Genomic DNA, 14,515 nt, shown 5'->3' with positions numbered 1-14,515 from the left:
CAGATACCATCTCATTAGGAGGTCCATTCTGCACAACATATGAACATATGAAGGCATACGGGCCTTTAGTGTTGTGGCACTTACCCGTTGGAATTATCTCTATTTAAATACTAGATGGGAACCGTCTCTATATAGTCTTTTTGGTATCTACTGAAGATTTTCCTCTTCCAAGAAGCCTTTTGAAGTAGAGAGATCTTTCCCAGTCTGCATCTGTACAGGGATTGTTTTGAGGCGTTTTCTCACTTGTGTGTTTGCCACCCTGGGGTCCTTTGGGAGGAAGGCTGGGATAGAGTTTAATAAATAAATGAAATAGGTAAGAGATGTTGAAGTGTGGCTGCCATAGCCTCCATGATGAGCAACCAAGAATCCTGGCAGTAAGAACTGGGGTACAGGGCAGTCATGGCTACCATGCACGTGCCCTACTGGTAATGTAGCCTTTAGGCAAAGAAAAACTGGAAGAGGAAAGAAGACACAGGGCAGATGCCATGAAAGCTCTATCTGGTCAGAAGTAGAGCTGAGCCAAATGTTCTCCATTGAATAGCTCGGGGGTTGTCAATGTGGCCACAGTGGTCCCCTTGAGGTCTTCCCCTGTTGCCCACAAAGCCTCTGAGCATGTGCACACGCATGTGCCCGCGCACACACGCACACACACAGAAGGAACAGGAGAGAAATTTGATTCAGTTCACATTTAAAGCTGAATTTACAAATCTGCACTTTCCAAAACAACATGAGAACCAAAACACAGCCGGACTTCTAAATTCACTCTTATCTGGGTGGAGCAATCGTTATACAAGATACACATTTGTATAAAAAAGAGGTATTACATCAGTTGTCTGATACAACCGCCTATAAAGCATGCCAAGGGGATCCCACCTCTTCCACCACAAGGGAAATAAAAAATATTGTGGAAGAAGGGGTATGTTTAGGTTATATAACTCAGGATGAGCAAAAATTTCTGAATAAAGAAAAACCTAGAATCCCTGTCTTTTACACTCTACCAAAAATCCATAAAGGGATCATACCTCCTCCTGGACGACCTATTATATCAGGCTGTGGATCCATTTTGGAACCACTATCCCAATATATAGATTATTTTTTAAAACCCTTTGTACCCCTAATACCATCATACATTAGGGATTCCACAGATTTTATCAATAAAATTGAACCTATTCAAATATCACCAACAGATTTGTTAGTTACTATGGATGTAAGATCACTATACACGAGCATACCTCAACAGGAAGCTCTGGACATCATCTATTCTACACTTGATAGACGTATTGATAGTAACCCTCCAACACATTTTTGGGGAGAATTAGCAGATATAGCCATGAGAAAAAATTATTTTAAATTCGATCAGTTATACTATTGGCAAATCAAAGGGGTAGCAATGGGATGTCCAATGGCTCCAGAGGTAGCTAACCTCTTTATGGAAAATTTTGAAAAAGAAATGCATACATCTTCAAACATCTATGCAAAACAATTAGGATGCTGGTGGAGATTCATTGACGACATCTTTTGTATTTGGAAAGGGTCATCTAAAACACTAGAAGAATTTATAGAATGGATAAATAATAAAGACCCCAATATAAAGTTTGATCATCAATATGATACAACAGAAATAAGTTTCTTAGATTTAATAATTAGGAAAAAGGATAACCATCTTTACACTACAATATATAAAAAACCAACAGATAAAAACACCTATCTCTGTTTTGACAGCTCTCATCCAATACCATTAAGATGCAATTTACCACACAGTCAGTTTCTGAGGATAAAACGAAATTGTACATTAGAAAAAGATTTTCTTTTTCATTCAAAAGTTTTAAAACAACAATTTATTCATAGAGGATATCCCTCACAAATTGTGGAACATAATTTTGAAAAAGCTTTACACCAGGAAATGAAGGATTTAATGAAAAAGACTGATAAAATTCCATCCCATAGAATACATTGTAACCTTACTTATGACCATGTGTCAAACAAATTACAAAATAGTATCAAAAGAAATTGGCATGTAATACAACACATCCCAGGACGTCAGAATTTGCCACTTTTTTCGTATAAAAGAACTAGAAATTTGAAAGACTTATTAATTAATAGTGACTTTAAGAGACATACACCCTCTCTGACTCAAAATTTCCCTGGTACACATTCACCATTAGGACATTATTCCTGTGGACACTGTTCCTTTTGCAAATATACCCTTAAAATTAAGCATTCCATTAATCCGATTGATCAAAAGAAATATATGTTACATCACTTTTCCAATTGTAACACTGCACATGTGATTTATGCAATACAGTGCGGATGTTTAAAATTATATGTAGGACAAACGTCAAGGAAAATTAAAATACGGATAGGAGAACATCTAAGTAATATAAGAAACAAGAAGACAGGGGCTCCTTTGGTATCACACTGTCTACAATGTCCCAAATATATTAATACAGGTTTACAATTTTGGGTCCTACAGCAAATAAAGGGATCATTTTCCAGCTCACTATTATATAAAAAAGAGTTAGGATGGATTTTAAGACTCAAAACAGTAACATCTAGTGGTTTAAATGAAGAGTGTTCATTCCTTCCTCTGATGTAAAGGTTTTCTCAAGTCCAAAAAAAGTTTTTTCAGGCATTAGTATCCTACAGGTGTTTTCAATTCCATATCTAAAGGTCAGAAAAATTATGCTCTAGACAGAAAATTTTTTTGAAAGAACTATAATAAAAGCTTTCAGTAGTTTTAAATAATTATAAGAATATTGAAGCCATCTACAGTGAAAGTGAGACAAAATACTCTATTGAAAAGTGTTACAAACAACTTAAATGTAAGTATTTTTGATAATATAAAGCCTTTTTATTGATTACACAAAAATGTAAAACACTATATATGGATTCATGCATTTAAATTGAATATAGCAGCATAAGAAGAAAAAACTATTGAAAAGACACTGTAGAAAACATTTATTCATCAATCTATGTATATCAAAGGTCTGTAAATATACAAAATGCAGAATGTTTTTATTAGTGATTTTAATAGAAATTTAAATTTGTATATGTCCGTCAAAATGATGTTTTTTCATTTGTTTGTAGCCCCTGAAGAAAGCCCCTTTTGCGTTGGGCATATTGAGATAAATTCCTTCTCTTTTAAAGAAATCATTGAATAAATTTATACATTTTGGAATTACTTCCCTTTTTTGACATTCTGGGGTTTCCCCCCCCTTTTTTCTTCCTTGTTCCCTACGAATGTCCACACCTCATATTTTTTTATCACCTTTGGTTGTCAGTGTGGCCACAGTGGTCCCCTTGAGGTCTTCCCCTGTTGCCCACAAAGCCTCTGAGCATGCACACACGCATGTGCCCGCGCACACACGCACACACACAGAAGGAACAGGAGAGAAATTTGATTCAGTTCACATTTAAAGCTGAATTTATCAAATCTGCACTTTCCAAAACAACATGAGAACCAAAACACAGCCAGACTTCTAAATTCACTCTTATCTGAGTTTTACGATGCAGTTCTCCAACTAAGCAATGTTTACAAAAATGCATAGATTAGTGGAAAGTGTGCATAAAAATGAATATATTAGTGAATATAATATACAAAAATGCATTACATTTGGAGAAATTGCTTGCAAAAATATGTACAAAACTATACAATAATGTGTTTAGTAGAAGAAATTCACACTAAAATGCTGGAGAATTTTCATGAGGATTTTCTTTTTAAAAAATTGCAAATTGTTGCAGAAATATAGAGAACCACATTTAAGACTGGAAAAAATGAGAAACTGAGAAAATCAAAATTGACAGATACTTCCATTCCTAACACACACACACACACAAGTCACACACTGCCTCCTTGGTCATGAGGTGGTTGCTTCTTTCTCTCTTGAAAAGTACCTAGAGTTGTTGGAGGAAGTTGTAAGAGTGACACTCATTCTCACTTCCTCTTCCAGCTCTATGTGCTTTTCAATACTAATTCTACTGGATCTGTCTTTTATCCAGATCCCTTGGAAAAAATAAAGTGTGCATGCATGCTCGTTCTGTCTCTCGGTAGAGAGTGATCTATGGGAGGAAGGAGAGAAATGACCAGAGGGTGTGGTGCCCATAGCAGTCGCTCATAAATCCAAAGAGTCCAGAGGCCTAATAAGACTGGCAATCCCAACCTTATTTCACAGTCACCACTTGTTTTGCAATGTTGGTAACAGCGGTCTTCCGATTGGCCACCAGTTGATGGTTGCTATTTTGACACACAATCCTTCCTCAATAGCCATGTAACATCATGATGTAGCCTTATTCTAAGGCGGTTGCTAGGAAAACAAGTGCAGGTCCTGGTGGAAGACACTGTCCCACCCACCCCAACCATACTCAGTATGCTATGTTATAAAATCCCCTCGCTGGATCGTCACCTTGCAGTGGTGAGTGGGCTTGCATGTTCCAATGAACCCTGTGAGTGATGCCATTGGGAGTCATGTACTCCCAGCACAGTCACCCATGGCAGTAAGGTCAAGGGAGAGGAACCAGACAAAGAACAATCCAAGAAAGTCCTCAATGGCAGAACAGGCAGAGGATAACAATGTGTATGTTACAATGGCTGTGAAGGTGGATGAAGGCTGCAGCAGATAAAAGACTTCCAATTGTCGTGGCACCCATGCCATTGAATCAAAGTCTTTCTGTGAAGATTGTGTGTTGATCGTTGTGCGCCGATCTCCCCACATAAAACAAATTCACGCACAGGCGTCTTCTAACCAAATTATCTTGGAAGACAATCTTACTGGGCCACGAGTGATCGCCAACCGTTATAAAATAGGGATTGTGGTTGGGGGAGAATGGAGGTAGCCAGCCACTTGGAGGAACACTGCTGCCCCATTGATGGCTGTCAGTTTTGCTCAGATGACACTACATTATGTTACAGTGTTGGTTGGATTCAGGAGGGTGGGAGGCATGGCCTCTGAAATGGTAGCTTCTACCTAACCTGTTAGAGTTCTTCGAGTTCTTTGAGAGTGTCAGTGGGCATGATCCAGCAGACATTGTGTACTTAGGCTTTCAAAAAAGGCTTCAACAAAGTCATTCCCCAAAGATTCTTGAGTAAGCTTGGAAGTCTTGGGATAAGAGGACATGTCCTCTTGACAGAGTAGTTACTGGTTGAGAAACAAGAAGCAGAGAGAAGGAATAAATGCCCCATTTTTCCAAAGGAAAGATGTAGAAAATGGACAGTATTGGGACCTGTGCTTTTAAACCCATTCATAAATGATCTAGAGTTATGGGTAAGCAGTGAGGTGGCCAAGTTTACTGATGGCATCCAATTGTTCAGGCTGTTTAAAACAAAAAGGGTTTTTGAAGGGTTCCGAAAGGGACTCACCCAACTGGATGAATGGGCTTTAAAATGGCAAAATTGATTCAATGTAAGCAAGAAAGTATAAATTGATGCGCACAACAGATGGAAAGATCTGTCCATTTCTGTTCTCACAGTTTCTCATTTTTCCAATCTTAAATTCAGTTCTCCACATTTCTGCTGCAATGTTATTTTTTTTAAATCCTTATGAAAATTCTCCAAAATTTTAGTGCAGATTTCTCCTAATAAACACATTTTTGTATGCAGTTTTGACTAATGTACACAATTTTGCAAGGCATTTCTCATTATATATGCATGTTTGCATGTTATTTTCACTCACATATTCATTGTAATGCACATTTTCCCATAATATTTGCATTTAGTAAACATTGGTTGGCGAATTGCATCAAAAAATTCAAATAACTGTGAATTTCAAAGGATGGCTGTGTTTTCATTATCATATTGTTTTGGAAATTGCAAATTTGGTAGATTCAGCTTGAAATGTGAACTAAATTGAAATTCTCACCCTAATGCACACTGAGGCAAAACATGTCCTAATGCTGGAGTCGTAGGGGATAGCTCGATGAGAAAGTCCAGCGTGCGACAGCTGTGAAGAAGGTGCACTCCATGTTAGGGATCATTAGGGGAAAAAATGAAAATTAAAACTGCCAATATAATGCTGTTGTCCAAGTCTACTGTTCAACCATGCTTGGAATACAGTACAGTTCTGGTTGACACAGCTCAAAAAGAGAATTGTAGATCTGAAAAAGTTGCTGGAAACCACAGGAGGGGAGAGTTGCTTGTGGACTTTTCATAGGTACCTGGTTGGCCACTGTGAGAACAGGATGCTGGACTGGATGGGCCATTGTCTTCTTATGTTCTTATGTTTTTAAAAGGTTCAGGAAATAGTAACCACAATGATCAAGGGGATGGAGAAACTTCCCTAGGATGGAAGGTTGCAACATTTGGAGCATTTTAGTTTAGGGAAAATGCAAGTACAAGGGGGAACATCATGGAAGCATTTAAAGTTATGCATGGCATGGAGAAAGTAGCCAGAGAAACATTTTGCCCCCTCTCTCATAGTATTTGAACTTGGAGGAAATCCAAAGAAGTTGAACACTGGAAGATTCAGGACAGGTGAAAGAGAGTGCTTCCTTTACTCAGGACCACAAGATGAAATAACGGCTACCAATTTGGATGACTTTAAAAGGGGTTTACACAAATTCATGGAGGATAAGGCAATTGATGGCTGCTAGCCATAATAGCTGTGCACTACCCCCAGTGTCAGAGGTAGCATGCTTCTGAATACCAGAAGCTAGCCTGGGAACTACAAGATAAGTGAATGTTGATGTTTTCAGGTCCTGCTTGTTGGCTTCCCATAGGCATCTGGTTGGCCACTATGAGAAGAGAGTGCTGGACTATATAGGCCTTTGGACTGATCCAGCAGGTCTTTTCTTATGTTCTTAAAAGGTGGCCATCATCTAGTGGCTGGCAGGAGGATAACGGCTGCTATAGCCCCAAACAGAACCATTTCACATTCCATCCACTCCAAAAGACTACCCAAAGGGTACCCTTTTGCAGCCTGCAATGGGGGAAAGGGTGTGGAAGAAGGAGATGGTATTTCCCACCTTCCCCCCATTTCAGGAAGCAAAAGTTTAAGGCTAACTGTAATTGCTGTAAACCGCCCAGAGAGCTTTGCCTATGGGGAGGTATATAAATGCAATAAATAAATAAAATAAATAAATAAATAACTGCCTGCGAGGTCAGATTTTCCATTTAATCCAGTGTTAAAATTCCTTAGAAAAGTTGACAGTATGATATTTAGATGGTTTGGGCACAAAAACACTTGAACCTCTGTTGCCAACTCCATGCTGGGGATCATTAGGAAAGGCATGGAATACAAAGCTGCCAATATCATCATGCCTTAGTGTAAATCTATGGTGCGGCCTCCTTTGGAATACAGTGTACATAAGAACATAAGAACATAAGAAGAGCCTGCTGGATCAGGCCAGTGGCCCATCTAGTCCAGCATCCTGTTCTCACAGTGGCCAACCAGGTGCCTGGGGGAAGCCCGCAAGCTGGATCCGAGTGCAAGAACACTCTCCCCTCCTGAGGCTTCCGGCAACTGGTTTTCAGAAGCATGCTGCCTCTGACTAGGGTGGCAGAGCACAGCCATCACGGCTAGTAGCTATTGATAGCCCTGTCCTCCCTGAATTTGTCTAATCTTCTTTTAAAGCCATCCAAGCTGGTGGCCATTACTGTATCTTGTGGGAGCAAATTCCATAGTTTAACTATGAGCTGAGTAAAGAAGTACTTCCTTTTGTCTGTCCTGAATCTTCCAACATTCAGCTTCTTTGGATGTCCACGACTTCTAGTATTATGAGAGAGGGAGAAGAACTTTTCTCTATCCACTTTCTCAATGCCATGCATAATTTTATACACTTCTATCATGTCTCCTCTGACCCGCCTTTTCTCTAAACTAAAAAGCCCCAAATGCTGCAACCTTTCCTCGTAAGGGAGTCACTCCATCCCCTTGATCATTCTGGTTGCCCTCTTCTGAACCTTTTCCAACTCTGTAATATCCTTTTTGAGATGAGGTGACCAGAACTGTACAGGCATAGACAGGGGCAGTTGATGAGGAAGAGGAAGAGCCAGTGATCAGAGGTAGAAGATCCCTGGTTCAATCCCCAGCATCTCCAGGTAGGGCTGAGAGAGTCCCCTGCCTGAAACACTGGAGAGCCACTGCCAGTCAGTGTAGACAATACTGACTGCTTGGACCGATGGTCTGAGATGACAGTGTTCTATCTTCCTAATTTCTAAAAACAATAACAAAAAATATACAGCCATCACATAGGGTTCCATGGGCTTTCTCCATCTCAGTGTTTCAACACAGTGTCAACAGTTATTCTCTGTTGAAGTCTGAGGCTCATAACCTACCCTACACATGTCCCTCATCTCATCCCACTCCTGGGTCCAGCAAACTCATTACCTCCTAATATGCTTCTGGGAGACGGGCTTTCCACAACCAGTTAGACTATATGTCCCAAGTTCAATCCCCAGCATCTCCAGGTAGGGCTGGAGAGATCCCTGTCTGAAACCCTGGAGAGATGCTGTGTAGACCAGTGATGGGGAACCTGTGGTCCTCCATATGCGCTTAGACTCCAACTCCATCCCAGCCAGCATGGCCGAATGGTCAAGGATGATGGGAGTGGTCATCAGTAGCGTAGTGGCAAATTGAGACGTGCTGGGTCTCTTCATAACAGTCACAGTAACACACACCTCACAACCATGCCCCCTTCTAAGATTATACAACCTTCTAAGATTACAGAATAATCTGCCCAGGCCTGAATACTGCTTTCTGCTTCTCTATCACTGACACCATTTGGCTATCCTGTTTCACTCAGAGATATTGCTTGAACTATTGGATTCAGTGTCTACACATTTATCTCCTGCTGCTACCAAACTACTTGCTGAGGTAGATGGGATGCTATTATCAGGATTCACTGTCTCTTCTTCTGCACTTACAGAGGAAGCGAGTTAGAAGACTCTTCTCAGTGGCTAACATATTCCCCTTTCATGCTGATTAGCTGTTAGGACACTGGAGAGACAGGATCCTGCTGTGACCTGGGTCCCAAAAAAGTAAGGGGTCTAAGATACCCTGAAACCCTGGCTGTCATCCAGTAACATCTGAATAGACACTGTTTCCCCATACCTGGTTTAGATAATACTGAGGTAGATATGGACCAATGGTCTGACTTGGTATAAGGCAGCTTCCCAGTAGTAGTTAACAGGTTGGGGCAGCAGAACTTCCCTGACCTCCCACCAGTGGCATTGCTGCTGCTTACCAGGAGGGAGAGTGCAAGGGTCAAGGCAGCAGGGAGGTCAGTACTGTGCAAACATACCAGCAGGACTACCAGAGTGGCTTCGTTATTGCATTTGCACAGCACTGATCTCCCCACTGTCTTGCCCCTCCCATTCTCCCTCCCAATAAGGAGCAGTCATGCTGCTGCCGGGAGGTCAGGTAAGTGCTGCTGCCCCATCCCACATTGCAGCTTCCTATATTCCTATGTTCCTAAGTGGGGTTGCGTTCATCCAAATCTGTTGTGCAAAATACCCCGATGTGAATCTGTGCAGAGGGAGCATGCCTCAAAAATGCCTCTCTCACTTGCTGTCCCTAACCTAGCAGCTCTCACCCTGCTGAAGTTAGCAGAGGCTGCCTAATAAATATGCTAATGTTGCTGGGTTGGCAGGTGTGTAAATTTGCAGCACGTAATGCCTTTGAAGAACTTCTAAGCAGATCTGTCTTCAGCTTAAGGGAAAGAGGAGATTCAGCACAGCTTCAGAGAGAGAGATGATTTTTTAAAAAATCCTTGGGAAAGGGAGAAAGAGAGAAGCAATATGCATTTCTACATAGGACAACTGTTTGCACAGGGCTGGACACAAATAAACACATGCATGCACATGTACAGGCCTAACAGACTGGTTTTGACACAAATTGAGAGTCTCATTCCGGAGTTCAAGAGTTTATTTTTAGACATGGAGCAGGCTCTTCTGAAATATAACGACACCACGCAACAGCGATAGAGAAGTCAAAATGCCTTCCCTGTGCTTCAGATGAAGACTAATTGGGAGGAATAGGGAATTTATTTCCTTCACAGGCCTCATCTCCCCCTCCAAATTTCTGAACTGCTCTGGATGTCTGCTTCTGTCTCTAGATGCTTTATTTTCTAACTCTTAATATTTCCCTTGGATTAGTGGCAGTCTCTAAACAATGGAGGCGGGATATTTTATTGATGAATGTTGAATGTAACAGGGCGAAGCAGCCTAAAAGCCTCCACCGCTTTGAATTATTAATAGGTTATCAGCTCAACACGCAACATAAATCACATTTTTTGTGCTTTGCCGTGCCTCTTCTTCCCCAGAAAAACAGTAACATGCTGGCAGTGGTGATGCTGACAGTCTCCAAGCATATTTAATTACCTTCCCGGCAATTCCATAACAGCTACACCTTAGATATATTTAGAACATAAGGGTTACTTTGCTGGATCTAGAGATGCCAGTAGCCTGGGAGTGAAAGGTTGGTACCTTGTAGATCAGGGGGTCAGTACCTGGGGGGAGGGGGGAAGCTGGTGAAGGTAGAGGGTGGCACCTGGTGGGGACAAGGCGTGCCCAGCTGTGTCTTGGTTTCAGGGGTGAAGTGTGATGGACATGGTAATGGGGGGGAGCAGAGAAAACAGCCGATGCCTTTGGTTTTGTCTCCTCATTTTGAGAGTCTATTCCTTACCATTCCATTCAGACCATGGTATTCCCGATCTCTATGTATGGATGTGAAAGTTGGACAGTGAAAAAAGTGGGTAAGAGAAAAATCAACTCATTTGAAATGTGGCGTTGGAGAAGAGCTTTGCGCATACCATGGACTGCGGAAATGACAAATAATTGGGTGTTAGAACAAATTAAACCAGAACTATCACTAGAAGCTAAAATGATGAAACTGAGGTTATCATACTTTGGATACATAATGAGAATACATGATTCAATAGAAAAGGCAATAATGCTGGGAAAAACAGAAGGAAGTAGAAAAAGAGGAAGCCAAACAAGAGATGGGTTGATTCTATAAAGGAAGCCACAGACCTGAACTTACAAGATCTGAACAGGATGGTTCAAGACAGATGCTGTTGGAGGTCACTGATTCACAGGGTCGCCATAAGTCGTAGTCAACTTGAAGGCACATAACAACAACATTCCTTACCCACGATGCCCAATGAAAAAAGGCTAAAACACCAAAATTTCAAATCAATCCCATCAGATCAAAGATCAATCAAGTCAAGCATTCTAGCTTGTATCCATCATTAATTATACATACTCAGAGTAGCAGATACAATGAAATTAATTGATAGGTCCATTTGTTTCAACAAAATAGAACTTGGTTGGCAACAGCTTTCTGTCTCCAACAGTAGCCAGCCACATACTATGAAAGTTTACAGGCAAGGCATGACATGATTGCCATTCTCTGTGTTTTGGACCTGGCATCCAGCAATCAGTGGTACACTAACCACGAAGGCTCCATTTTGGCTTGTCAGAGTTCATAACCACCGATACACCTAACTTCTGTGAACATGTCTAGTTGCTTTTTAAAGCTGCCTAAGCAGTTGGGAGGGTTGAATTCAGAGCTTGGAAAAGTTACTTTTTTGAACTACAACTCCCATCAGTCCCAGCCAGCATGGCCACTGGATTGGGCTGATGGGAGCTATAGTTCAAAAAAGTAACTTTTCCAAGCTCTGAATTCTTCTCCAGATTAAAATCCAAGCCAGAGAAGAACTTGAAGGGGAGGTGTCAAATGATGCTCACTTCATATTTCAGGTGAGCACTACAGCACATTGGAGTTTGTAATAGAAGCGTTGCTATTGTGAACTTTGGCAGCCTCAGCAAGATCATCACATCCCAAGAAAAACTCAAGTGATATTTGTAGCACCAGCAGCCACAGGAATTGGGCAGCAGCGGAGATGGGTCTGAGCTGTCAGCTACCATTTGTGTGTGTATGTGAATTGTCCACACAGACAGACAGAACATTGATCTCACCCCAGAGGCAGTGTTTTTAAATGCAGTCTGTTCACACATTCAGACGCCAGTCAACACGTGAGCAATAATCAAGGGAAGAGACTCTAAATGATGTTTGTGTGCATGTGTGAGCCAGCAATGAGTGCATGCGTTTGAAGGCACAAGTCTCTTGTTCAAATTTCAGTTTCCCCCTTTCCCCACTGACTTTAGGCAACTCCAGTCTCTGGGAAGAATACAGGATTGTCTTGTAGAGGTGATTTAGGAACACAGATAAGGTGTTTTGAACACTGAAAAGGCACTATATAATTGCTGTTGTTGTTATTATTATTATTATTTAATTAATTAATATGTAGGTAGGTTGGTTGGTAGGTAGGTAAATAGGTAGTGGACTAAATGCATTTATTGCTTCACATAGCCCAAAGTCATCCCTGAGTGATTTACTAGAAAAGCAAAATATAAAATTACATAATAAAATATTCATAAAAGCAATACAAATATACTAAATACACTATAATATTTACTGTCATCATCTGCTCTACAGGATAGGCTGACCAAACATTCATTACACAACTATCCCTGAATTCAGTAACTTCAGTTTCATGTTCCTGAATATTTTCTTTTCCTCTTAGCACTGCAGCTATAAAATGTTTATATAGGGGATTCGAATTCCTAGCACCGAGTGCTTTTCATTTTCTGACCTGGAGCTTAAGAATGGCAGCCTTAATAACTTCGGCATCAACTAGTCAACTCCAGATGATGTTTCTGGCATCTCATCTTTTCCCTATCAAACAGTGAAATGGTAGACTCCTTCCCTGTTGCCAAAGTAAGGCCGCTCCCCGCCCACCTTCACTGTCGATTGCGCTCAGATAGATTTAATTAGGAAGAAAGGCAGGGGAGGCTGCTTCTATAGGGTGATTGGGGCAATGCCCCACCAACCTTCGCCTGCCCATAGCCAGCCCATAGCCTGCCTGCCTTCCTACTTACAACCAACCAGGGGGTGTCTCTGCTTGTTGTTGGCTCTATCTCTGCCTCTGCTGGTCTCCCAGCCTTCCGCCCCACCAGTCCTAATGGGCACCAGCATCCCGTGGGAGAACGTCAGATCCTTTGACATCACTTTCCCCTCTCCGAAGATTTTAGAATGCAACACAATTTAGGTGGGACTAGGTGGGATCCTACACATGTGGCTTTGGTGGTGGCAGCAGCCTGGGAGAGTAGATGGGAGGCCAGGTTGCAGCCTAGGTGCACTGCACAATGACAGTGTTTGTGACAGCTGAGAAATAGGCAAGACAAATGGTTTGGTGAGGGGAGTGGGGTGCATGAGGGGTGGGGGTTGGCAAGGGGACTGGGGTTGCCTAGGGATGGGGGAGTTGAGGTGGGGGAGTGGGGGTTGGGGTTGGCAGGGGTGGGGTGGGGTGGGCAAGCAGAGTGAGCAAGGGTGGGGTGGGGTGGGGTGGGCTAGTGGAGTGAGCAAGGGTGGGGGATTGGTGAGCAAAGCTAGCTGGAGAGCAGAGCCCCCTAAGTTTTATTAAAAAATGCAAAGAAAGTTATAAACAGCATGCATATCTACTTGATGAGCAATCACCCATATTTGACTGAAAAAACATGCCAGGCAACCCAACTTCTCCCTTCACTGTCCCCACCATCTTCTGCTATGGACACTATGTGTGATGACCTCAGAATCTGGGCCTCTGAAGACTTGAATAAGAAGGAGACAAAGGCTTCCCCACCCAGGGGGACGCTTTTAGCACCTCCTCCCATGCCCTCCCAGCTTGAGGATGTGACCCCTTTGCCTTCTTCAGCCTCGGAGAACAACTCCCCACTAGCATCTTAATCTCCTCTGCATCATAGAAGTCATCAGTTACGGAATGGAACAAGGACCCTCCAGAAGCACAAGCCAGGGAGGCAAGGCCAACTACTGAACTGTCTTGGACAGCCTTTAGCCCTTTGCTGAGACAACACCTTTTTTTTTTTTGCCTGCAATTAGGTGCAGGGAGAGAAGCTGCAGCCAGCAGATCTCTGTGTGAGCTCTCCATGGTCCTGACAAGTCCTGAATCGAGATATATTTGGCCCAGTCAAACTACATCTTCCAGAAAATGACCTTACCTGGCATGACCCTGCTTACTAAGACTGGACATGACATGATCTTACCTAAGGATGTCTGCTACCACTTCTTTACACAATGCTCCTTCCTAAAGGAAATACTTCTTCACACAGTGCATAGTCAAGCATTGGAATTTGCTGACACAGGATGTAGTGATGGCCACCATCTTGGGTGGCTTTAAAAGGGGGTTAGACAAGTTCAAGTATTAGTCATGATGGCTCTGTACTATCTCCAGTATTGGTGGCAGTATGATTCTGGCAGTTGGTATCTTTTTTCTGGGGAACACTAGTAATGAGAGTGCAGTTGCACCCCTGTCCTGTTTGTGGGCTTCCCACAGGCATCTGACTGGCCACTGTGAGAACAGGAGGCGGGGCTAGATGGCCATTGCTTTGATCCAGTACTGTTCTTATGTGCTTATGTTCACTTCCTCTGCAAGCCCCAAACCCAGATCTAGACGGAAGTTCATCATGTGGCGGCGCAAAGGCAAGATCCATCTAGCTACCTAAGGAGGTTTTATCTAAATGTGC

Source organism: Rhineura floridana, chromosome 1 (assembly GCF_030035675.1).
Source record: "Rhineura floridana isolate rRhiFlo1 chromosome 1, rRhiFlo1.hap2, whole genome shotgun sequence".
NCBI lineage: Eukaryota > Metazoa > Chordata > Lepidosauria > Squamata > Rhineuridae > Rhineura > Rhineura floridana.
This window is presented reverse-complemented; position numbering follows the sequence as displayed.